General features: G+C 45.1%; 1 protein-coding gene across 1 annotated transcript in view; it reads right to left on the bottom strand.

The window, feature by feature from the left end:
- Positions 1-26,822, bottom strand: part of syt1a (synaptotagmin Ia) — a 622,829-nt gene that overhangs the window by 514,978 nt on the left and 81,029 nt on the right.

Genomic DNA, 26,822 nt, shown 5'->3' on the forward strand with positions numbered 1-26,822 from the left:
CTGTGATCTAATTGGTTCCCCAGCGAGTGGCCATACTGGCACCATTTAGTGTATCTGTTTAAAAAGGGGAAGCTAGCGTAATGGCTGCTGTGGGGAATGGAGGAGGTGAGTAACCATCTTCAAAAGCGGGCAATCAGCCTTGGGCCACTGGGAATGCTACAGGCTTAGATGCTGGTAGTTTTGTTTCTTGTTGATTGGTTCTTGTTTTTTTTTTAATCGATGGTGTATAGTGAGTCATTTGAGTGGGGTTTTGCCTATGGTGTATACTGGGTAATTTGAGTGGTTTCGTCTATGGTGCCTACAGGGTAATTTCAATGGGGTTTTATCTACGGTATTTTGTGGGTAATTTCAGTAGGGTTTTGTCTACGGTGTTTAGTGGGTAATTTCAGTGGGGTTTTGTCTGTGGTGTTTAGTGGGTAATTTCAGTGGGGTATTGTCTATGCTGTATAGTGGGTAATTTCAGTGGGGATTTGTCTATGGTGCCTTGTGGGTAATTTTAATGGGGGTTTGTCTATGGTGTATGGTGGGTAATTTCAGTAGGGTTCTGTCTGTGGTGTTTAGTGGGTAATGTCAGTAGGGTTTTGTCTATGGTGTATAGTTGGTAATTTCAGTGGGGTTTTGTCAATGGTGTCGAGTGGGTAATGTCAGTGGGGTTTTGTCTGGTGTTTAGTGAGTAATGTCAGTGGGGTTTTGTCTATGGTGTATAGTGGGTAAATTCAGTATAGTTTTGCCTATGATGTATAGTGGGTAAATTCAGCGGGGATTTGTCTATGGTGTATAGTGGGTAATTTCAGTGGGGTTTTGTCTATGATGTATAGTGGGTAATTTCAGTGGGGGTTTGTCTATTGTGTCCAGTGGGTGATTTCAATGCGGTTTTGTCTGTGGTGTATAGTGGGTAATGTGAGTGGGGATTTGTCTATGGTGTTTAAGAACATAAGAACATAAGAACTAGGAGCAGGAGTAGGCCATCTGGCCCCTCGAGCCTGCTCCGCCATTCAATTAGATCATGGCTGATCTTTTGTGGACTTAGCTCCACTTTCTGGCCCGAACACCATAACCCTTAATCCCTTTATTCTTCAAAAAACTATCTATCTTTACCTTAAAAACATGTAATGAAGGAGCCTCAACTGCTTCACTGGGCAAGGAATTCCATAGATTCACAACCCTTTGGGTGAAGAAGTTCCTCCTAAACTCAGTCCTAAATCTACTTCCCCTTATTTTGAGGCTATGTTTAATGGGTAATGTCAGTGGGGTTTTGTCTATGGTGCTTCGTGGGTAATTTCAATGGGGGTTTGTCTATGGTGTATGGTGGGTAATTTCAGTGGGGTTTTGTCTATGTTTAGTGGGTAATTTCAGTGGGGTTCTGTCTATGGTGTATAGTGGGTAATTTCAGTGGGGGTTTGTCTATGGTGTATAGTGGGTAATTTCAGTGGGGTTCTGTCTATGGTGTATAGTGGGTAATTTCAGTGGGGTTCTGTCTATGGTGTATAGTGGGTATTTTCAGTGGGGGTTTGTCTATGGTGTATAGTGGGTAATTTCAATGTATTGCTGTTTGCTCTGTAATTTTTTTCGTTTTTTGTATCATGGAACTGTTATTATACTAAAATATGCCCAAGTGGATCCCCATGGGTAGACGTGGCACGTCGCAGGCGAGTGTAATTGCCTGGCTTTCTGATCAGGCTGGGAGGCCTGGACACTTTGCCTGAACACTGGAGGCATCAACACCACAAGAGGCAGTAGCCAACAATTAAACACCCAGGGGGTGGGGGTGTGTGGATCGGGTGGGGGGGGGGGGGGGGGGGGGGGGGACCTGTGCCCGTCCAAGTAATGCTACCGGGGAGGGGTCTGGGGTCTGGTGGCCGGGAGGTGCATGTGCAGGGCAGCCAGCAAAACCAGCTCATTGGATGGCACCCTGAGAGATGACAGGGAATGTAAAGGTGGGGGATGGTCAGAGTGATTCGAGGTTACTGAGCTAGGAGCCATAACTGATTGTCAGTCACTCACCCTCTCCGTTTCCTTACAGATATCACATTATGGATGATATTGTGGACCTTGCAGCAGCTGCCCTCACGTTGGCAATGGCAGTGGCAGGCCAGGCAGCCAGATGAGAGAGAAGGCAGCAGCAGCAGCATCGATGTAGGCCCACCCCACATCCTGACTACCCGGATACCCATCAGCCTGGGAACGGCCAGAGGGGGAAACCGGTGATTGCACAAGGTGTGCAGGGGTCACTGGTCATTTGAGACAGCATGTGCGCAGGGGGCTTCGTGTCAACAAATGGGTGGGGCAGCACCTGCGCCATTTCCTTGTGGACTTGGAACTACATGGAGGAGGAGGATACACGCTCCCGGTGGCCATAAAGGTCACCGTAGCCCTGACCTTTACTCTTCAGGTCTCGAGTGGGGACATGTGGGGACATCCCAACCTACAGCCCGCGAGTGCATTCCTGAAGTCACTGATGCCCGATTTGACTGGGCAGCTGACTATATAAACTCCTGATCCAGACGGTAATAGATGGCATGCATGCTACCTTGCATGCAGCGGGTGGTCCAGGAGTGCCTTCATCAATAGGAAGAAGTTCCACTCCCTGAACATTCAACTAGTGTGCGACCACCACCTCAAGTTCATGCACGTGTGTGCACGCTTTCCCGGGAGTGTGCACGACAGCTACATCCTGGGGCAGTCAGAGGTCCCGAGTGTCTTCAAGGGACAGCCCAGGATGACAATTGGATCTTGGGGAATAAGGGATACCCGCTTATGACCTGGCTAATGACGCCAGGCGGCACTGGCTGACCTGTGGTTGACCCTCCAACCCCCTTGGGGGAATAGGGTGTCCTTTTTGGACTCCATGCGTCCAACAGTCTGGCCTGGTTGGCATCTTCGAATCGTGGAGCGGGTCTGCGCAGTGGCATGACTGCGTGCTGTCTGGGCTTTGTGGGATCGGTTTAAGAGCTGCTCCCTCTTGTTGGCGGGAAGGTGTCTGGCGCGGTCTTGGTAAATCAGTTGGCAGGACAGTAATTTCCAATGTGAAGCCCGTGGAGCATCATTACCGGCCCTAATTGCCGTTAGATACCGATGGCGGTCTCGCTGGGTAGGCTGTCGGGATGCACCTGGAATTCCCGCTTGCTATCACACTTAGAAACTTTTCCCTTAGATTGCACCCATAGGAAATACAGCAGCCAATTTGCACACAGTAAGGTCCCACCAACAGCAATTAAATAAATGAGCAGATAATCTGTTTTTATGGTGATGTGGTAAAGAAATAAATATAGGTCAGGGTACCAGGGATAACTCATCTGTTTGTGGGTGCAGGTTAGGGTATGGACAGCAGAGTTTGAGAGGAGGTCAACCTTATGGAGTACTGAGGATGGTAGGCTGGCCAATGGGATCATTGAAATAGTCAAGGCTCAGACGTTACAAAGACATGGATGGGGACGCAAGGACATTGGGTCTCTCCACATCTGGAGGTTGACGTGTTATCTGTGCTGGTCTCACATCAACTGCAACTGGATGCAGTAAAACGAGAAACAGCTTCCGACACAGGAGACGTTCCAACACGGTTTTATTGAACCTGCTGATTGCTGGACATAATCTGCTGTGGGTTGACGCTCTATTAACCTAACTGATAATCTCCTACTGGCTTGACCAGACTAGCTCTCTATCACATGATGATTATGTTCATTGGCCTGTGCACTGCGACTATCTCCCTAGCCATGTCCTGTAAGAGAGAGAGAGCCTTAATGCCCTGTGGGCTATATAGTGGTGGTGTCCTGTCTGGTGATTGGTTGTTCTGTGTCGTGTGTGTTCATTGGTTATCCTGTGTGTCAATCACTGCCTGTCTGCATCTCATGATATACATGAATGGATATTATGACAGAGGTGGTGACCATGAAACCTTCCAGCTTCAACACTGAATATTCACCAAGCCTAAGTCAAAGTTTACCAAAGAAATTGCGGGACGAGATGCCAATGAGAATGAATTTTGTGCTGCTATCATGATCCCACAGAAAGTTCTTGGATGCAGTTTATAATCTGCCAATCTGGATTGCATCCAAAGGAGCCCGTGTGCCGCAAAGGTTTCACAGTTCGGATCTAAAATAACTGCAGCATATGTTGTTCCATTCACACGCTGCTCATATCTCTGCACCAAACCAAGGTCTATAAATATTTTGTTTGTTCAGAGCATTCCTGAACATGATCTTCCCTTTCCCTGCTGCTAGCGCCTCAGATTCTTCTCATCATCTCTCAGTTCACTGCCCTGTTTGTACTTTGCTTCCACACCTCGGCTTTGGTAGCAAAAAGACACAATTACACCGATAGAAAAGATATTTTAAACTGGTGGTGATGCTTAGCCAGAGTCTGATTGAAAGAGGAGGAAGCCATTTAGCCTTGAGAGACTATTCTGCTATTCAATTGAATCACAGTTGATCAGCATCCTAACTCTACGTACCCACCTTATTCCTCCCCATATCAGGAATACTTGACCCACCAAAACGTTAGCAGGTTACGGTTTGGTGATATTCAGCAGGTCTTTGGGGAGACGGTTTCAGATGTCCTTCAAAGTGCTTCCTGACATCACCGCTAAATGGCTTAACTTTGATTTGAAGGTTCTGTCGTCTTGTATAGTCAGAAGATCTGGTAAGTAAAGGGTTAATTTGGGACTGTGTGCAATACGGCCTCCACAGTGATTGATGTGGGAAGGCACATGACCCAAAGCCAGGGTCAATCTAAAGATGGACAGCTAGTCTGGTGTCAGCTCCATACATGTACCCCCAACTGTCAATATGTACTTGATTATGAGTTGTTAATAAAGGCTTGCTGTTAATATATACAAAACACTCCATGGTGTCCAAAGCAGGATTCTTCATGGGTGGCAACATTAGATCAAAACCCAACCTCACAAGAATGCCAAGAAATTATGAAAAAGGATACCTGCACTGGATTCTGCACTGAACCTAACTCCCAAGTGAAGCTACTGACGCTGAGAAAACTTATCAGAAAAAAATAATGATAAAGAGAAAGCTCCAGAGAAAGAAGAGCCTGGGAGCAGACAAGAAACGTTTTACTCAAGCAGAGGACTCCGTTGCATCCTGCTTCAGCAAGCAGAGCTTGCAGTCTGCAAAGGTGAGATAAAACGTTTGACTTCCAGGCCAGCTAGTCCTATGAGCCATTCAGTCAGAAGCGCCGTTTGAAAACAACCCTTCACTAAACCTAATCCCCGAGGCCTGCAAAAAAAATCATCCATATTAATTTTGCCCACTCCAGGTACCCTGCTCCATATTTGGAAGCAGCAAGCCTGCTTTTCCGAGAGATCCGGCTGGTAACGCAATGCCACTGAATTAATTAATTCAACTGCCACTGTGGACCCTTTTTCGGGCAGAAGTGTGCCTCCGCCCTTTTGAAGAGCCTGCCAAAAAATAGCAAGTTCAGGAAGATGCTTTGCTCAGTCAGTAGCTGGCAACACCATCTTGGAAGCCTGTAATCTCATGCACATGACCCAGAGCTGGGGTCCATCCAGAGATGGAGAGTTGGGTAAAGACCTGTGATAGTGTCAGCTCAATATCTGTACACCCCACTGTAAATATGGACATAGTTATGGGTTGTTAAGAAAGACTTGCTGTCAACATATTCTAGATTATGAAGACTATTTCATGGTGTCCAAAGCAGGATTCTTTAACTCTCGACTTGTAGCCGTCTGGGATGGCCACCTTCAGCGTATAAAATGGACACTCGCAGAGCATACAGGGAAAAATGGACAATGCAAAGTAACAAGCAGGCACAGAGCCTGAATGTGTATTTAGAAGACAGACTGCAGACAGACCCGAAACTCTTGGCTGATTTGCACATTGATGGCCCATCTCCGATAAACAAAGAACTAGTGCTCAGATAGCCGATGCCATCCCAGACATTCCGGCGCCACTACCCCAGCAAGAAGATACAAACAAAGCAAGGCCAACGGCCACTTAGGACATGCCCAGCCATCAAGGCACCCGCCCCTTTATTGGCTCAGATCGATGGCGGTGATTGAGAAGCTGCCCAATTGATTGGGACCAGGTTTAAGGCCCTCCTAAAAGAGCATGATGCCCCCCCGAGTATAAGAAGGAACCCCGCCAGGTGTTCGCTCTCTTGGATTCGGCTCTCAACTGGAGAGACCCCTCCACCTGCATCACCAGAAGCAAGATCAAACACCAGCTACCAGATGGATGACCATAGCTATACTCCTGCTACCTCTTCGAACCCAACAGCCTCAGATCCAAACAACGGTCACTGTTCCTCTGACCTAAGTGGGCACCCGAAGTTAAGTATAGGTGTTAGTGATATAGTTTAGCCTGTAGTGTTATTTCGCATGAGTAAATCATACTCTGTGTAAATAAAGTACCATTGACTTTGAACTAACTAACTGGTGTATTGGCTCTTTGATCGATATTCGGTTGAACCTTGTGGTGGTATCAAGAGATACCTGGTAACTCTGAAAGCATATTCATAATTAAGATTAAGAAAGGCAAGCTTATTAACCGCCATATTTATAGCTATTAAAATATAGCAACAGACTCCCAAAACAGGAAATAGTTTCCCTCTATCTTCCTGCTCAAACCCTTCACCATATTAAAAGTAAACAACAGCTCAACAGCAACTAAGAAATATTGCTGGGGTAACAGGTTTGCGATAGAAAGGCTTGAAAACAGGGGCATTCAAGGGCAGATGTGTCTCATAATTCAAACCAAATGTCAGACAGAAGGCTTTGGTGAAGACAATGGACGCGATTCTCCGCTCCCCAGGCCAGGTGGGAGAATCGCGGGAGGGCCGCTCGGGCACCCCCCGCGATTCTCCCACCCCCCCCAAAATGGCATGTCACGATTCTCCAGCCCAGATGGGCCGAGCGGCCTGTTGTTCCCGACCTGTTCACGCCAGCGCCAACCACACCTGGTCGCTGCCGGCGTGAACAAAGCGCAAAAGGTAAGTTTGGGGCCTGTGGGGGGGCGGAGAAGGGATCGAGCACCACGGCCGTGCTCGGGAGGGGACTGGCCCACGATCAGTGCCGACCGATCGCCGGGCCGGCATCTCCAAGAGACGCACTCTTTCCCCTCCGCCGCCCCGCAAGATCAAGCCGCCACGTCTTGCGGGGCAGCGGAGGGGAAGACGGCAACCGTGCATGCGCGGGTTGGTGCCGGCCAACCTGCATGCGTGGCTGACGTCATTTGGCGCCGCCAGCTTGACGCCAGCGTCAAGGCCCGGCGGCTGAGTTTCACGAAACGCCGCTCCGAGCCCCCCGGAGGGGGGGGGGGGGGGGGGAGAATAGGGGGCGAGGAGCGGCCTCCGACGCCATCGTGAAACACTCCGGGTTTCACGACGGCGTCGGCCGTTGCGGAGAATTCTGCCCTATGTTCTCCAGCAGGCAAGGAGGTAAAATGGATGGCGAGGAAGGCACTACAGAGTTAGTCCACATGACAAGGCCATTTGCCCATATTCAATCTCTTTTAATGAGAAATCTAATTAATGCAACTCCCCAATTTTTTTCATATGACCTTGCAATTTATATTCTCCGCCAAGTATTTATCTAGTTCTTTTTTCAAGGTGAATATTGACTCCATGCTCCACCAGGCAGTGAACTCCTAACAGCACTATATGTGTACCTACATCAGATAGAATGCAGTGGTTCGCAAAGGCAGCTCACAACCACCATCTCAAGGGAAATTAGGGATGGGCAATAAATTCTAAAATTCTGGCCTAGTCAATGATGCCCAAGTTCAAATAATTGAAAAGAAAATCCAAATCCTGACGGTTTAATTGCACTAAACTGTTTATTGGTAGGATAGAACTTGAATATTATTGTACAGAGAGTCATATTGCTGAAGCTTTTCATCTTCCACTCATCTGGACAAACAGATATGATAGAATTCTTCATCAAGATGGAGAATTAAATAGTTGAGTCTTAGACAAGTGTCCTGAATCTAAATAAAGGAAATTACAATGCTATGAGGCATGAGTTGGCTATGATAGATTGGGGAACATTACATAAAGGGATGACAGTGGATAGGCAATGGCGAAAATTCAAAGAGCACATGGATGAACTGCAACAATTGTTTATTCTTGTCTGGCGCAGAAATAAAATGGAAAAGTTGGCCAAAGCATGGCTTAGATTGGATTTGGATTTAATTTATTGCCACGTGTACTGAGGTACAGTGAAAAGTATTGCTCTGCGTTCAGTCCAGACAGATTGTTCTATACATGAAAAAACATAGGACATACATAAATATACAATGTAAATACATAGACACAGGCATCGGGTGAAGCATAGGGAGTGCAGTGCTACTCAGTAGAAAAGATGTGTGGAGAGATCAGTTCAGTCCATAACAGGGTCATTCAGGAGTCTGGTAACAGTGAGGAAGAAGCTGTTTTTGAACCTGTTAGTGCGTGTTCTCAGACTTTTATATCTCCTGCCCGATGGAAGAAGAGAAATTACAAGGGAAATTAGAAATAGTATTAGATCCAAGGAAGAGGCATATAAATTGGCCAGAAACAAACAGCAGACCTGAGGGTAGGGATAAGTTTAAAATTCAGCAAACGAGGATAAAAGGATTGATTAAAAAGGGGAAAATAGAGTACAGGAGTCAGCTTGCGGTGAATATAAAAATTTACCATAAAATCTTCTATAGACATGTGAAGAGAAAAAGATTAGTGAAGACAAATGTAGGTCCCTTACATTCAGAAACAGGGTAATTTATAACGGGGAACAAAGTAATGGCTGACCAACTAAATATGTACGTTGGTTCTGTCTTCACAAAGGAGGGCACAAATAACGTTCCAGAAATGTTGGGGAAGACGGCGAAATTCTCCGCTCCCTGCTGCTAAGATTGGGAATCCCCATCGGGCAGAGAATCCCACGTTGGCCCAACAATGGGTTCAGCGCTGGATGACAGACCTTTCCACGGTCTCCAGCCCTGCCCCACTGGCCATGGTGGGCTTCGCGCCCCGCCACTGGTGCCGGTGGAAACATGTGAAGAGATAATTTGAATGCAATTAACAGGCTGGTAAGCCGAATCTCCATCCTCCCGTTATGCACCGATCCCCCCACCACCACTCCCCTTACACCATGGAAAAAACGACCGGGTGAGCTTTGGTGCAAATATTGACAAGCACTGTCGTGGCACAATGGAGACCGAGATGGGTCAAGGGTGTCGGCCCATTGTCCATGTGCCCCTTTGCCACTTCCAGGCCGCAGAGGGAGTGTTCCCCAAGGGTTCTAGTGGTTGGATGGGCTTGGGCTAGGGATAAGGAGTTGACCTCAGAACCGTCTCCCGTAATGGGGGTTCTGTGTTGGACTTGTCCTCTAGCCATCCGCAAGCTGAAGATCACTCTTGGAATGGTGATCTCAGGCAGCTCTGTTCAAAATCATTATCCTGGTCTGAACTGTTAAAACTTTGAAGTGTCCTATTACAAGATTTCATAGCAGAGCACTTGGAATACAGTGACAGGATCGGACAGCATGGATTTACAAAAGGGAAATCATGCTGGACAAATTTACTGGAATTCTTCTAGGATGGAACTAATAGAGTTGACAAGAGGGGAACCAGTAGATGCGATTTGTTTGACTTTCAGAAGGCTTTGGACAAAGTCCAACATAGGAGATTAGCATGTAAAATTAAAGCGGATGGGTTTGGGAGTAGTGTATTGAGATGGATAGAAAACTGGTTGGCAGACAGTAAACAAACAATAGGAATAAACGGGCCTTTTCCAAATGACTGGCAGTGACTAGTGGGGTATCGCAGGGATCCCAGCTATTCACAATATATATTAGTGATTTAGATGTAATATCTCCAAATTTGCAGATGATACAAAGCTGGGTGGGGGGGGGGGGGGGGGGGTGAGCTGTGAGGAGGATGCAGAGATCCTTCAGTTGGACAGGTTGAGTGAGTGGGAAAATGAATGGCAGTATAATTTGGAGAAATGCGAGGTTATCCATTTTGGTGGAGAAAAAAGGATTGCAGATTATTATCTGAATGGCTAAAGATTAAAAGAGGGGAATGTGCAACAAGACCTGGGTGTCCTCAAAGGGGAAAACAGCTACATTCACCTGGGACTATGGCGACTTTACCGTACCTAAATGAGCCATGTTTTGATTTTGTCGGACTATCTTAAATTTTTTGTCAATGTGGTTATTAGCGCACTCAGGATTGTTCAACAAGATCCCAAAGCAAAACATACACTGTTAGATGTGATTCCACGATTAGGCAGCAGTTGCTGAATGCATTATCCAGGCTGACTCTTCAGTGCAGTAATGAGAGTGTTGCACAATCATCCTTTGTATGGGACATTAAACTGAGGCTTCACTTTCTTTGTTTAGGTGGTTATTAATGATCTCACGACAATATTTTCATGGGAGCAGATGAGCTTCTCCAGTTCCCTGACCAATATCCGTTCCCTAACCAGCATCACCAATGCCAGGTTATCTGGTTGCTGATGTTTGTGGACCTTGCAGGGTCCAAAGTGGCTGTCACATTTGGTTCCATCATGATAGTTATTGCGCTTCCAAAATGAGCCATTGGGGCTAAAACACTATGGGACATTGTGAAAGCACAATATGGTGTTTGATCAATAGACGCTCCATCTTAATAATATTTTATTCAGATTTAGCAGAGACACAGAGGGCAATACTTTAGAAACTGTAACAGCAGAAAAATGCTACCAATGATATCAGTCGATGCTCACTTAAACACCCATATGACATTTTTCAATCTGTTGTTTGGGCAGAGCTGGTAACTCACTTTTGGAATAAACATAGCAGCTAGGAATTAAAATAATATCCTGGGAATGAGCAGACTATTTGCTCATTCGTATTGCACGCAGCTATTACTAAGCTTTTGAAGTGCAGTCATGTAAATGTTCAGCCTGACTGCAAGGGTAGTCATTTTAAGAAGCACGTTACTATTTTATTCATTGACACAATACAAATACATGCATTGCTGACAAACAAGCCCTTTCAACACTGTTTACTCAGTTACCTTTGCTGGTGGTTGGAAAAGGGAACAAGGAGCTTTTATTGGCCACTATTGAAAGCCATCAGTTTTAGTACTACCTTACCTGAGCAAGAGCATCATTGGGTCAGGAAGGATTAGACACCCAAGACGGGTGGCATTGTGGTACAGTGGTTAGTATTGCTGCTTAACAGTGCCAGAGACCCGGGTTCAATTTAGACCTTGGGTGATTGTCTGTGTGGAGTTGGCACTTCCTTCTCGCATCTGCATGGGTTTCCTCCGGGTGTTCCGGTTTCCTCCCACAGTCCAAAGATATGCAAGTTAGGTGGATACGCCATGCTAAATTACATCTAGTGGACCCCCAGCCAGAGGAAGCACCCTTTCTGCATCTACCTTGTCCAGACTCTTAAGAATTTAATGAGATCAATTCTCTTCTTTTAAATTCTAGAGAATACAGGCCCTGTCTCCTCAATCTATTATCATAAAATAAATCTACTATTCCAGGGATTATCTGGTGAATATCTGTTAAACTCACTCTACAGCAAGTATATCCTTCCAAGGGGACAAAAACTGTACACAATACTCCAACTACAGTTCAGCCAAGATTCTATACAATTGCAGGAAGACATCTTTACTCCTGTACTCGCATCCTCTTGCATTAAAGGACAACATATCATTCCCTCCCTAATCGCTTGCTGCAGCTGCATGTTAGCTTTTAGAGAGTTATGAACAAGGACACCCAAGTCTCTTTGGACAGCAGTACTTCCCAAACTCTCACCATTTATGAATTTCTTCACCCCCATTACCCCTACCAAAGTGGATAACTTCACACGTATTCTCATTATATTCCATCTGCCATCTTCTTATCCATCTTCTGGGCCTATCCAAATCCCCCTTGGAATGAGACTTCATGATTGAACAAAAAGGGATTTGTTTAATGATCATCAAGATTAGCAGCATGTCTGCAGCTATCTCTAAAATACCTCTGCCAAGGAGAACCCCTCACCCTGGGGTTGATTCCCCACCTGAGTCCCAGTTGGTCACCCAGGCCAAGTGACTCTTTCTCTGCTCTGTTGCCCTAAAAAGAGACAATCACCACATCACTCCCCCTTTAACTCCTTTATAAAATCTTCAATAACCAAGTTTCTCAGTCCTAGATTGAAACTAAATAGCATATGCATGAGTTGGACAATTGTCAATCGAGCCTTTGAGGGTTTTTTCTGAACTTATCAACCCCACTTATCACCCCATCAACTGCAATAATTGCTACTTCTTCCGGTACAGAACATTTACCATTATTTGATGCTAAGGAGAACTTGGTTATGTTTGTAACAGGTTAATCAAGGACTTCAGTGTTTACTGTTTTGGAAACATTTCTTAATGGCAACGCTGCCGGCTGGAGTATCTCTCTACTCCTCAAGTGGTCCACATGTTTACAAACAATCCCTCCCTCCATGTCCACTTGGTATGACAAGAGTCCGGTCTTAGAGACAATGATTCCTCCTTAGCTTAATCCAACTTTATCCACTACCGAGGTTTTTCACATGTACACCTACATTTACCACAAATGATCATGCTGTACTATGTGAATCTTGCCTTGCTTCCTGGCTGCATTGACTGGCCTCTACCATCCCCAGCAAACTTGGAAATATGAGGCTCCGTCTTGCTCTGAGGCGACATTTCAACAAAGAACAAAGAAAAGATCATCCAAAGATCTGGTAGAACTCTGTTGTATATGGATTGGTACGATAGCTAAGGAGGAATCGTGAGACTCTGGTTTCCAAGGTTCCTCCTAACATATTCTTTAGGCCAGACTTGAAAGTTTGGACTAGCCCTCTCAGCTAGTCTGTTTGATGCTGGGGGTAAAGCACAGTTTAACTGTGTTTAATAACGCTAAGAGCAGTGAAGGTTTGAAAGTAAGCACTTGCGAATACGGTAATCCACGAGTTGAAAAGCATTGGCGTAATCTCTCAATGATAGCATGTGATGTAGATGGCTTCACCTCAAAAATCTCCATCCATTTAGAGTGCGCATCATTCATGAGAAAAAACCTGTACCCAGGAATGGACCAACATAATCGATTTGGAATCATACCTATGACCGGCTAGGCCATTCCTAAGGATGCAGTGGGACTGTAGCAGGCAACTTTGTTGCAGTTGACAGTGCTTGACTGGTTTCTCAATATCAGCATCAATACCAGCCCACCACACATAACAGGTATCTTCAACTTCTAGAAGCCTGGATGAGCGCTGTATAATTGAGTTAGGAACCGCTCTCTGGTACAGGAATGACTACTCATGCTCCCCAGAGTATGATGCCATCCTGAAAATGCAATTCATTCTTGGGGGCAAAGAATGGTATCATTTCCTCATTTACCCATCGTACAAGTATGTCTCTCACTTTGGACGGAAATGGATCTTGATTGATCCTGTTCCTGATCTGCTTCGCCGAGACTGGTAATGTGTCTAAAATATTTATTACCGTGAAGATTTCATGTGGTGCTCGGGTATGTGTGATACTTTCTTGCAAGGATAGGTGGCAAAGGGCATCCACATTCACCTCTGAAAGCATTCATGACACATACCCTATTGGTCTTTCAGAGCCATCATCCATCTACTGAGATGGCATTGCACTAACGCCATTTGGAGAGGCATTGAGGTCAATATCAGTCCTTTAGATGGGTTGAAGTGCACTAACAAGGTTTAAGGAACACAGGAATTGTTTCATGCTGTGGAAAGATTCCTCCTGGGAGAACTCCCAAGACCAGCGATGGTGATTCTTTAGAAGATTTTGCAAGGGGGCCAATACCGTTGATAAGTTTGATTCAAAAAATCCATAATTGTTTATCATACCCAAAAATGATTTGAGTTCAGTTGTCTTTGTGGGGACAGGTACCTACTTTGTTGCTTTGGCCTTGTGTTCCACAGGGTGGAATCCTTGTCCAAAGTGGTTTGAAAGGCGCACATCTCTTTCTTGAGGTGAACTCCAGCCTCCTGAAATCTCTTTAACGCCTCTTCTAAGTTTGCTAAATGCTCAGCGTCTGTCGTTCCAGTTACAAGGACACCATAAAGGTATACTACAACCCGTGGTTATCCCTGTATCAAACTCTCCATTGTCCTTTGGGATGTTGTATATGCCGAAGACTCACCAAAAGACAAGCGTGTCTGCACTGCAATAGGCTTTCGTGCGCGTTTAGCATGAAATACCCCAGGAAACATCTAATTTGAGTTGTTGGTACTTGTGACTCATATCCAGCTTTGTATAAGATTGACGTCCTGCCAGCTTTACATGCAGGTCTTCAATTCCCGGGATTTCCTCACAGCTCCAGGGACCCAGGTACAATTCCGGCCTTGAATGACTGTGAAATTTGCACTTTCTCCCGGTGTCTGTGTGGGTTACATCCGGGTGCTCCAGTTTCCTCCCACAGTCCAAAGATGTGCAGGTTAGGTGGATTGGCCATGCTAAATTGCCCAGTAGTGTCCAAAAGGTTAGGTGGCATTACGGGGATAGGGTGGAGTTGTGGGCCTAGATAGGGTGGTCTTTACAAGCATCCGTGCAGACTTGATGGGATGAATTGGCTTCTTCTGCAATGTGGGGATTCTATGGTTAAACGATTCTATTCTATGATTTATCCATTTTGGCATCCTGATTAAGGAAAGGTGGATTGGCCATGCTAAATTAACCCTTTGTGTCCAAAGATGTGCAGCTTAGGTGAAGTTATGGGGATAGAGTGGGGGAATAGGCCAGGTAGGGTGTTCTTTCAGAGGGCCAGTGCAAACTCAATGGGCTGAAAGATAGATCACTATAGGTGACTGTCACTGTAGGTCACTGCACTGTAAGTCACAAATGCGTAGGTTTTGTACGGTTTCAATACGGGCACTGTAGGTGCTGCCTATTCCGAGAACTGAACCGGCTGGATGAGGCACAGTTCTTCCAACCTGGTCAACTCAGTATCCACTTTCTCTCATATGATATTGGTCCCACCCCTGGGAATTGTAGCTTGTAGCCCTTTGATTTTGCCTAATTTGTCATGAAATACATTTTTGAATTTTCTTATCAATTTATACAGTCCCCCTTCTCGCACTTGGAAATCTTAGCCCATTCAATATAATTTCTTTAAGCCAATCGTGGTTGAAGAGGCCTGGTCCTTCACCCGTCACTATTATCACTGGGAGTTGCGTAGACTGTCATCCCTGGCTTACAGGTACCATTGTGGTGCCTTTTATTTTTATTGCACCTGTATTAGTCTTCAACTTGGCTGAAGTGCTCTCCAAATTCAGTGTTTGGACTCTCTCTCTTAGGAATTAAATGAAGCTCTTGCGCCTGTATCCATTTTCATCTTAAGAAGCTTCCCATTTACCTGGAGCATTACAGTAATAGGGGCTAACGTGCCTGTTTGTAGGTTAAACAGAGAGTGACTATCTGAATCACTGGTGCTAGGCTCTTCCGTATTATATAGTTGCAACATCTTCGTTGATCGATCACTCAGCAATCTTGACTTAGCTCTGCACTGCTTTACCAAATGTGCTCTTCTTTGATAGGTAAAGTGCCCAGCCTCGTTAAACTGATATGATTCAGGAATGTGATTACCTCCCCATCAATAACATTCCTCTTTGAGCATTACCATCTGATTGCCTCTACTGTATCTTTATGTTCTGTAAGTGTCCGAAATTGTTTCCTGCTTTGCGACTGATGTGATGGTTTTGGCACCAGAGTTGGCTGCAGGTTCCTGCCCTAACAGGTAAACAGTACCATTTTGTGCATTTTGCAGATCTTGCGCACCTTTTTCAGCACTTTTTATAGCCAGTGCTATCTCCACTACTCATTTATGTCACCCTCTGCAAGTAATCAGTGTTGAATAGTGCTGTTCTTCACGCCGCAGACTAACCTATCCCGCAACATGTGATTTAGGATCGCTACAAATTCACTAGTCCGATAATTTCTGCAGTTGAGCGATTGATTTGCTTGGAGCTCTCACCATCAAATTAAATTTGCACCTCTGGAGTATGACTCAGGGTTGAGGTTGCAATTGAACCTTCACTACATCCATGAGCTCACTTGGGGCTGTAAGACTGAAAATAAGGTTATAGCTCTGACTTCCACAAACACTGAGGAGAATTGCTTTGCATTTTACTTCCCTATTTTGTTTCCTTGGAAGTGTGCCCAGTCCGCGGTAGAGGAATCAAATAGATCTATTCGAACCCGGAGAGGCGTTCTGATGAATATATTTTGTTCTTCTTCTCAGCCTTCAATTAAAACAGGATACTCACAGGTGTCAGGCCAGAGGCAGTGCCAGGGCAATTTATCAGTATCGTCAGATGTAATGATGCACTTTCAGAGACTTCATCATACCTCTGCTGCCGTCAAATTACCTCTGCGAAGGTGAACTCCTCCCTCCTCCTGGAGTGATCATCCTCATAACTCACATTTTCACCAGGTTTTGTGTCTTCAGCAAACTTGGAAATAATACATTTGGTCCCCACATTCAAAATGTGAACAACTGGGCCAAATGCCGATCCTTTAGTCACAGTCAACTAACCTGGGCATGGTCTAATTATTCTTACTCTCTGTTTCCTGTCCATGAACAAATTCCCAATCCATGCCAGTATATTACCCTCAATCCCATGCGCTCTAATTTTGTTTACTATTCTCCTGTATGGGACCTTAGCAAGAGCCTTCTGAAAATCCAAATACAGCACATCAACTGGTTCACCCTTATCTATTCTGCTAGAAACATCCACAGGTTTGTCAAACATGATTTCCCTTTCATAAATACAATCAGATTGTTATTTTCTAAATTCGCCATTTCTCTCTCTCCCCTTTCTCAAGTAGTAAGGTTACATTTGCTATCTTCCAATCTGCGTGCACTATTCCAGGTTAATTTAAAAAGATAACTACCAATGTAATGACCATCTCTATCCCCACCTTCTTTAACTCTCTGTGATGCAGATCATTGGCTCTGAGAATTTATCAACTTTCAGCACCATTCATTTCTCCAGCATTACTTTTTTACGAACACTGATTTCTTTCAGTTCCTCTTTCTCGCTAGTCCCTTGGTTCTTTCGTATTTCTATCTTCCTCTGTGAAGACAAAGTATTTATTTAGTTACCCTGTCATTTCTTTATTCCTCCTTATAAATTATCCTTTTTCTGTCATAATGGGCCTACATTTGTGTTTGCTAATCTTTCAATTTTATTCACCCACAGAAGCTGTTACAATCCATTTTTATGTTTCTTGCTTGTCTACATTCATATTCTACTCTCTGTTTCTTTTACAGTTTCTTGGTCCTCCTTTGCTTACTGTTTTTTTGGCAATTTTATAAACCTCATCCTTTGATCTAATACAACTGTTAAATGTATTTAACCATAGTTGGCTCACTATTACTATTGGGTATTGGTGTTTTAAAGAAATTTTGCAAACCATGTATTAATTTTTTTAATACTACCCATTACTTGGACCTCCAGTGACGGCGGGTGGGAGGCAGCCGTACACTGGAGAGCTCCCGTTCGGGAATGGAATTTTCGGGGTCTTAACGCCCGGTCCCAGGGGTAACGGAGGCTGCAAAAGCAGTAAGAAGGCACAGTGAGATGAAATGTCCAAGTTAGGGAAAAAAACGGGCGTGGAGAAAGTGGTTAATAAAAGTCCGCCGGGAGTGGAAAGTCAGCGCGGGGACTGCAAGGAAAGTGAAGGCTGGGGCACCAGGGGAGGCCGTATTGCTCACGGCAGAAGAAATAACCAAGGTGATGACCGTGGAACTTGAAAAACAGTTCTTAAAGCACATGGAAGCGATGAAGAAGGAGATGGGGGCGGTATTGAAAGTGCTGGTGGAGGAGGCGATTGCCCCGGTGAGGGCGGCGGTATTGAGCGCAGTGGCAGAGGTGCAGGAGCAAGGTGAGGCGCTGAAGGAAGTGGAAGAGGCATTTTAACAGCACAGTGATCAACTCACCTCGGTGGGGAAGGATTTACGGAGGCTGATAGAGACCAACAAGGGTCTGCGAGCCAAGATGGAAGACCTGGGAAACAGATCCAGGTGCCAGAATCTGAGGATTGTGGGTCTGCCCAAAGGAGTGGAAGGACCAAGGCCGATGGAGCATTTTGCCATGATGTTGGCAAAGCTTTTGGGGGAGGGGGACGATCCCTCCCGATATGAACTGGATCAGGCTCATCGGTCATGGAGGCCTATACCAAAGACGAGTGAGCCGCCAAGAGTAGTGACTCTGTGGTTCCGTAGGTATAGTGTGAAGGATAAAGTCCTGTGCTGGGCAAAGCAGAAGTGGGTGGTGCAGTGGGGCTGGTATACGCATATACCAGGACTTTACGGTGGAGCTGGCGAGGAGGTGGGCTACCTTCAGCTGGGTGAAGAAGGCACTGTACATCAGCAAGATGCAGTGTGGCATAGTATACCCAGCTAAGTTGATAGTGACCTACAAATCCAAGGACTTTTATTTTGGGATGGCCGAAGCAGCGGAGGAGTTTGCAAAGGCAGAAGGACTATGGCAGAATTGAGAAATGGTCGTGTACCGATGTAGCCTCATGTAACTGTATTTTTTCACTGCATTGGTGTATGTGCTAAATGAGTCAACGCTGTATATATTTGGACAAGGGAAGAGATGGGACTTTCATTTGCAATGATGGTTCTTTGGGGCTTGGGTGTATATGCTGGGGTTGTGCTAAAGTGGATTTCTTGGTTTTCCTGGGACTGGGCAAGGGGGAAGGAGAACTGGCGGGGGCCTCCACGCTAGCCGGCGGAATGGGACTAAGGTGGGGAGAGGGGCTACGGCCTTCGGAGCCTGGTAGAGCAGGTTCTGGTGAGTCTAGCCGGGATGAAAAGTTGGGGGAAGGAACGGAGGTTGGGGGGAGGAGTTTACAAGAGGAAGTGGAGGGGAGGAGTCTGGGAGGGGGATGTCTACAATTCATGGGTGTCATTCACAGTACTCTTTCAGGGATTGGATGGCATTGAATATTAGTGGGAGGGGTTAGGGGTGGACTCTATATGTCAATGGTGACCTCAGGCGAATCCTGATTACTTTTTCTTTTTTTCCTTTTTTTTCCAGCTTGGGAGGTTTTGTTTTATTTGATGCTTATATTGTCAGGTGGGTCATTGTTTGGGGATGGTGGGAGGATGGGATCATTGTTGATAAGGGGATTGACATTGTATTCGTTATCATTTACTGTTTGTTGGTGGGGTGTAAATTCTGAAGAAAATGTGAAAATAGAGAATTAAAATATTTTTAAAAATACAACCCATTACTGTCTACTGTAATGCATCAGAGCCAACTCTTGCCTCCTTCTGTATTCTGGGGTAGATCCCATCAGGCCCTGGGGACTTATCTACCTTAATATTTTTCAAGACGCTCAACACCTCATCTATTTGGATCTCAATGTCACCAGGCTATCTACACACCCTTCTCCAGACTCAACATCCACCAATCCTTCTCGTTGGTGAATACTGATGCAAAGTATTCTTTTAGTACCTCACCCATTTCCTCTGGCTGCACACATAGATTCCCTCTCCTGTCCTTCAGTGGGCCAACCCTTTCCCTGGCTACCCTCTTGCTTTTTATGTACCTGTAAAAAGCCTTGGGATTTTCCTTAACCCTATTTGCCAATGACTTTTCATGACCCCTTTTAGCCCTCCTGACTCCTTGATTAAATACCTTTCTACTTTCCTTATATTCCACACAGGCTTCGTCTGTTCCCAGCCTTCTAGCCCTGACAAATGCCTCCTTTTTTTTTGACGAGGCCTACAATATCTCTCGTTATCAAAGGTTCCTGAAATTTGCCGCATTTATCCTTCTTCCACAAAGGAACATGCCGGTCCTGAATTCCTTTCAACTGACATTTGAAAGCCTCCCACATGTCAGATGTTGATTTACCCTCAAACATCCTCCCCCAATCTAGGTTTTTCAGTTCCTACCTAACATTGTTATAACTAGCCTTCCCCCAATTTAGCACATTCACCCGAGGACCATTCTTATCCTTGTCCACCAGCACTTTAAAACTTACTGAATTGTGGTCACTGTTCCCGAAATGCTCCCCTACTGAAACTTCTACCACCTGGCCAGGCACATTCCCCAATACCAGGTCCAGTATAGCCCCTTCACTAGTTGGACTATCTACATATTGTTTTAAGAAACCCTCCTGGATGCTCCTTACAAATTTTCCCCCGACTAAGCCCCTAGCACTAAGTGAGTCCCAGTCAATATTGGGGAAGTTAAAGTCTCCCATCACAACATCCCTGTTGATTTTACTCCTTTCCAAAATCTGTCTACCTATCTGCTCCTCTATCTTCCACTGGTTGTTGGGTGGCCTGTAGTAAACCCCCAACATTGTGACTGCACCCTTCTTATTCCTGACGTCTACCCATATGGCCTCACTGCCCTCTGAGGTGTCCTCCCGTAGTACAGTGGTGATATTCTCCCTAACCAGTAGCGCAACTCCGCCACCCCTTCTACATCCCCCTCTATCCCGCCTGAAACATCTAAATCCTGGAACGTTTAGCTGCCAATCCTGTCCTTTTCTCAACCAGGTCTCTGTAATGGCAACAACATCATAGTTCCAAGTACTAATCCAAGCTCTAAGTTCATCTGCCTTACCTGTTATACTTCTTGCATTAAAACATATGCACTTCAGGCCACCAGTCCTGCTGTTTTCAGCAACATCTCTCTGTCTGCTCTTCCTCAGAGCCATACTGGCCCTATTCCCTGGTTCTCCCTCAATCTTTTCACCTTCTGACCGATTGCACTGGTACCCACCCTCATTTAGGATCCTTGTTTCAGATTGAACTACATCATTTTCAAATTTAATGGAAAATTCCATCATATTATGGTCACTCTTCCTTCAAAGTTCTTTTGCAACAAAATTATTCGTTGGTCCTTGCTCATTGCATAATACTAAATCTAAAATAGCCTGTTCCCTAGTTAGCTCCTCAATATACTATTCAAGAAACCATCTTGTACACTTTCCAGGAACTTGTACTTTGGCCTACATCACGAATACTGTTTGGTGACCTCTGAACAGCTCCTACCCCTGGTGAATCCTTGCTGCCACTGGGAAATCCTTTTCAGTCAAACCTTTGGATAAAACGCACATGCCATAATGGAACTCAAATATATCGCATGAGAAATTAGCCGAAGAACTGTCAACTGTGGGTGAAGAAACATGGGCACTAGAAAAACTGATCTTTACTGATAATTCAAAAGGTGCCTGATGGAAATCTGCTCACATGGCATTCATTAGGTATCAAAACGAATGCAGCACTCACACGCCCTCATGTTGCTGACTGTCAATAGGTCCAGGTGGTGGGTGGTCGAGGGGGCTCTCCTTCCCGACTATCTGCTCCTTTCCAATGGCTATATTTGCTGCCAGGTGCTCTTGGAAAGAGAGTACGCAGTGCCTGCCAGCACGATCAAGGCCTTCCGTGCCCATTGGGCATTGAGGGGACTGGAGTGGGTCATCGGCCCCTTCAGTCACATTTTATTTTGATGTGTTAAGTTTCCTTTCAGATTCCATTTACTTTGATGCAGTATCCCTTTAAGGGGCTGCGTTTGAATTTATCCCTCAATTTGTTGATTTAGTTTATTTGGTTAACCCAAAAGAAGCATAACCTCATGTGCGGCCTAGAAGAGCAAGTTGTTGTGTTAAAACCTACCTCTTTGTTTTGGTTATCTGCTGAAATATGGCTTGGTATCAATGTTGTGTCTGATAAACACTCCTGTGAAGCACCTTGTGATGTTTTACCGTGTTTATAGATGCTAGTGGAATATATGTTAAACATGATGTCATTATTATATTTGAACTTAGCAAAGCAAAACAATTCTACTGCAATTGTCTATTCAGGCTTAAAGCCACATCTTGAGCCTTGAGAGATTTCAGGCTACAGAGTGACCTGCTCGATTATCTTGTCTGTTAAAGTCGATGGAAAGTTAAATCTGATTGGGGTTTAGAAACAGACTGTTGATTCACTGCCTCTCAGTTTGTGCTCTGCCAATGTTGAATCTCAGCCCCTCAGTTCTCAATTTTAGATTATGCTTTAAAAACAAAAACACATGGAACTGATGATAAAATAATTGTTAACCTCTGGCCCAAAGAACATCTTTGAGCAGAGTGAGACATCCACAGCTTTTAAACTGATCCAAACATCTGTGTACAGTAACAATCAATTTACCTTAATTGAATCTCAACATCACTGGTGGCTACAGAAGTGATTAATCATGAGACCTCCTCTCTGAAAGGTGTATTGATGTGATCCATCAATTGAGAATAAATTCAGACACTTTGATTCTCTTTTAGCCAGTCTTTCCAGTAGGTCACCAGGAAAGTTGAATGAAGGGGCAAATGTGTATATTTAGCAAAATAACCTGTAATTAAGAACCTAAGAACAAAAAGCATAAGAAGGTCATACAGTTCCTTAAACCTGCTCCTCCATTTAATAAGATCATGGCTGCTCTTCTACCTCACAGAATCACAGAATTGTCACAGCGCAGGTAAAGCCATTCAGTCTATCATGTCTGCACCAGCTCTCATAATGAGCACTTTACGTAGTGCGGTTCCCCTCTTTCTCTCCGAAACCCTGCACATTCTTCCTTTTCAGATAACTGTCTCATTCCCTTTTGAATGCTTCAATCGAACCTGCCTCCACCACCCTGTCAGGCAGCACATTCCAAACTCTAACCACTCATTGTGTGAAAAAGGTTTTTTCTCATATCCCTTTTGCTTCTTTTATCAATTACTTTAAACCTGTGTCCTCTTGGTCTTAATCCTTTTTACGAGTTGGAACAGTTTCACCCTATCTCCAGCCAAACCATGATTCTAAATACCTTTATCAAATCTCCTCTCGGCCTTCTTTCGTTCTAATGTCTCCAATCTATCTTCATAACTGAAGTTCCTCGGTCATGATACCATTCTGGTGAATCCTTTCTGCATGCTCTCCAATGCTGTCACATCTTTCCTGAAGTATCATGCACAGACTGGACACAATACTCCAGCTGAGACAGAATTAGTGTCTAATATAACCTCCTTACTTATACTCTATGCCCCTATGAATAAAGCCTGGGACACTATGGGCGCGATTCTCCGCCCCCCACGACGGGTCGGAGAATAGCGGGAGGGCCTTCCCGACATTTTTTCCGCCCTCCCGCTATTCTCCCCCCCCCCCCCCCCCCCCCCCCCCCCCCCCCCCCCCGCCCAACTCCCGACACAAATCGCTGCCGCCGTTTTTTTACGGCCGGCAGCGATTCACAGCTGATAGATGGGCCAAAGTCCCAGCCCTTTACGCTGTTTTTACGAACGGCAAACACACCTGGTCTGGCCGTTCGTAAAAATGGCGGGAACAACTCGCTTTTTATAACCATGGCACCGATTGGCACGGCAGTACCACGGCCGTGCCAAGGGTGCCATGGGCCCGCGATCGGTGGGCATCGATCGCGGGCAGCGGGCCCGATGCCCGCGCACTATTTCTCCTTCCGCCGCCCCGCAGTATCCATTCGCGGGGCGGCTGAGGGGCATCCCGGCCCGCACATGCGCGGGTTTCGCGCAAATACGCGATGACGTCATCCGCGCATGCGCGGGTTGGAGTCTTCCAATCCGCGCATGCGCAGCTGACGTCATATGACACGTCAGCCAGCGCTAACTCCGGCAAGCGGGCTTAACAAAATTCGTTAAGCCCGTGATGCCGGAGCTTACGGCGTCGGGCTGCTAGCCCCGACCGGGGACCAGAATCGGTTCCCAGTCGGGAAGGGGCGCGCTGGCGTCAAACCCGCCCGGGTTTGACACCAGCCTTACGATTTCTCCCGTTTTGGGAGAATTGTGCCCATATATGCTTTACTAACTGCTCACCTTCAATGACTTATGCACATATACACTCAGGTCCCTCTGCTCCTGCACCCACTAGAATTGTACCCTTTATTTGATATTGTCTCTCCATTTTCTTCCACTCAGTATGAATCACTTCATATTTCTCCACGTTGAACTTCATCTGCCACCTATCTGCCCACTCCACCAAGCTGCCTATGACCTTTTGAAATTCTACACTCTCCCCTTCACAGTTTACAATACTTCCAAGTTTTGTATTCATCCACAAGCGTTGAAATTGTGCCGTGTGCACCAAACTCTAGGTCATTGATATATATCAGAAAGAGCAAAGGTCCCAACTCTAACTCCTGAAAATTCCACTACAAACCTTCCTCCAGAATGAGAAATATTTATTAAATATTACTCTGTTTCCAGTCACTCAGCCAATTTCATATCCATGTTTCTACTTCCCTTTTATTCCTACAGATTTGAAGGTGGCAAATGTAACCATACTATTTAAAAAGGGAGGGAGCGAAAACAGGGAGAATTACAGACTAGTTAGTCCGATTTCAGTAATGGGGAAGATACTAGAGTCTATTATAAAAGACGTGATAACAGAACAGTTAGAAAGTATTAACGGGAATGGACAAACACAGCATGGGTTTATGAAAGGCAAAAGGAGAATTAAGCGTAACAAATCTACTGGAGTTTCTTGAGGATATAAGTAGTAGAATAGATAAGGGAGAATCAATGGAAATGATATATTTGGGCTTTCAGAAGGTTTTTGTGGGAATAAATGGGGCTTTTTCCGCGTGGCAGGCAGTTACAAGTGGGGTACCGCAAGGTTCAGTATTTAGGTCCCAGATGTTCCTGATATATATAAATGACCTGGATGAGGCAACCAAATGTACTATTTCCAATGTTGCTGACGACACAAAATTGGGCAGAATTGTGAGTTGTAAGGAGGATTGAAGGAGGCTTCAAGGTGATGTGGACAAGTTGAGTGAGTGGCAAACACAGTAGATGCAGTACAATGCGGCTAAATGTGTGGTTTTATGAGGCCAGGAAGGAGTCCACACCAAGTAGTTCAAAGAAACTTAGTTTATTTACAATCACTATTATGTACATCACACAATAGATCCCAACTGGGTCTCCTTCCTGGTGCCTAACTTGCCAACTTTATATACCATACAAATATACATTATTTAGCGGTCCCCTCTCCCTTTAGCTGGGGAGCTCGTATTCTGCAAGGTTCACAGAGAAGTTAATTGTTCCCACTCCGCAAGACCCTTGTGGGTTATCACAGTAATTATACACTTCAGTGTGAAAAGCAGAAAGGAAGAGAATTATTTAACGGTGATATATTGGGAAGTGTAGATGTTCAAAGGGATCTGGGTTCCTTGGACACCAGTCAATGAAAGTGGAGATGCAGGTGCAGCAAGCAATTAGGAAGGCAAATGGTATGTTGGCCTTCATTGGAAGGGGATTTGACTTCAGAAGTAGAGATTGTAATGATATGTATTGTACAAGTGTTGTAAAGGGTTAACAGGAGATACTACATGTAACTCAACACTAGATGTCGTTATTCAGTGATTGTATATAAGGCTGCATCTCTAAGAATTCTGGGAGAAGCTGATGAGAAAGAGAGAGAAAGCTGAGGGAAATTTAATTGTGGAAATATAGCGTAAGTTTGAGTTATAGTGTAGTTTAATAATTAGAGAGAATATTAATTACTGTACTACAGATTCAGTATTATTATTTTATTATCTGTTACTTAGTAAAGTGTGCAAATCTAATCAAGTTCAGTGGTGTAAAATAAATTTGTTTTGATTTAAACTTCTTAGTTTTATATTCTTTGTCAACACTGCATATCATTGGAGAACAAGACAAGGAATATAACTGAGATGTCTTATTGCAATTACACAGGGCCTTGGTGAGACTATACCTTGAGTATTGTGTGCAGTTATGGTCTCCCTACTTAAGAGAGTATATACTTCCCATAGAGAGAGTGCACCAGAGGTTGTCTCAGCTGATACCAGGATTTTTTTAAAAAATAAATTTAGATTACCCAATTATTTTTTCCAATTAAGGGGCAATTTAGCGTGGCCAATCCACCTACTCTGCACATTTTTGGGTTGCGGGGGCGAAACCCACGCAGACACGGGGAGAATGTGCAAACTCCACACGGACAGTGACCCAGAGCCGGGATCGAACCTGGGACCTCAGCGCCGTGAGGCGGTTGTGCTAACCACTAGGCCACCGTGCTGCCCCTGCTGATACCAGGATTGGTGGTCATCCTATGAGGAGAGATTGGTTCGACTGGGCCTGAGTCTAGAAGGATGAGAGAAGATCTGATTGAAACGGATAAAATTCTAACAGGGCTGGACAGACTAGAAACATGGAGAATCTTTTCTCTGATTGGGATATCTAGAACCAGTGGACACAGTCTCAGGATTCAAGGCATTCCGCACACATGAGTACGGCCTCAACCGGGATCTTGGATTCATGTCTCATTACATTCATCCCCCACATTCCGGCCTAGGCTTACAAAATCCTACCAACGGTCCTGGCTTGAGACAATTCACACCTCTTTAACCTAGGGTTACCCCTCTCTCTCTGGATCTATAAAGACTTAATTACCTGCAAATGCTTGCATTCAAAGTATCGTCTTGCATCTTTGACTTTGTCTATATATATATGTTTCTGGAACCTACCTCTTCATTCACCTGAGGAAGGAGCAGTGCTCCGAAAGATAGTGATTTTGAACGAATCTGTTGGTCTTTAACCAAAGGTGCCTGATGGGAGCACCCGGAGGAAACCCACGCACACACGGGGAGGACGTGCAGACTCCGCACAGAAAGTGACCCAGCCGGGAACCGAACCTGGAACCCTGGAGCTGTGAAGCATTTACGCTAACCACCATGCTACTGTGCTGCCTGCTAAGAATATTAAGAATTAAGATTATGACAGGTTTAGTTAAAATAGACAAAGAAAATCTGCTCCCATTAGCTAAGCAGAAGAGGGCACTGATTTAAGTTTTGGGGCCAAAGATAT

Source organism: Scyliorhinus canicula, chromosome 20 (genome assembly GCF_902713615.1).
Source record: "Scyliorhinus canicula chromosome 20, sScyCan1.1, whole genome shotgun sequence".
Classification (NCBI taxonomy): Eukaryota; Metazoa; Chordata; class Chondrichthyes; order Carcharhiniformes; family Scyliorhinidae; genus Scyliorhinus; species Scyliorhinus canicula.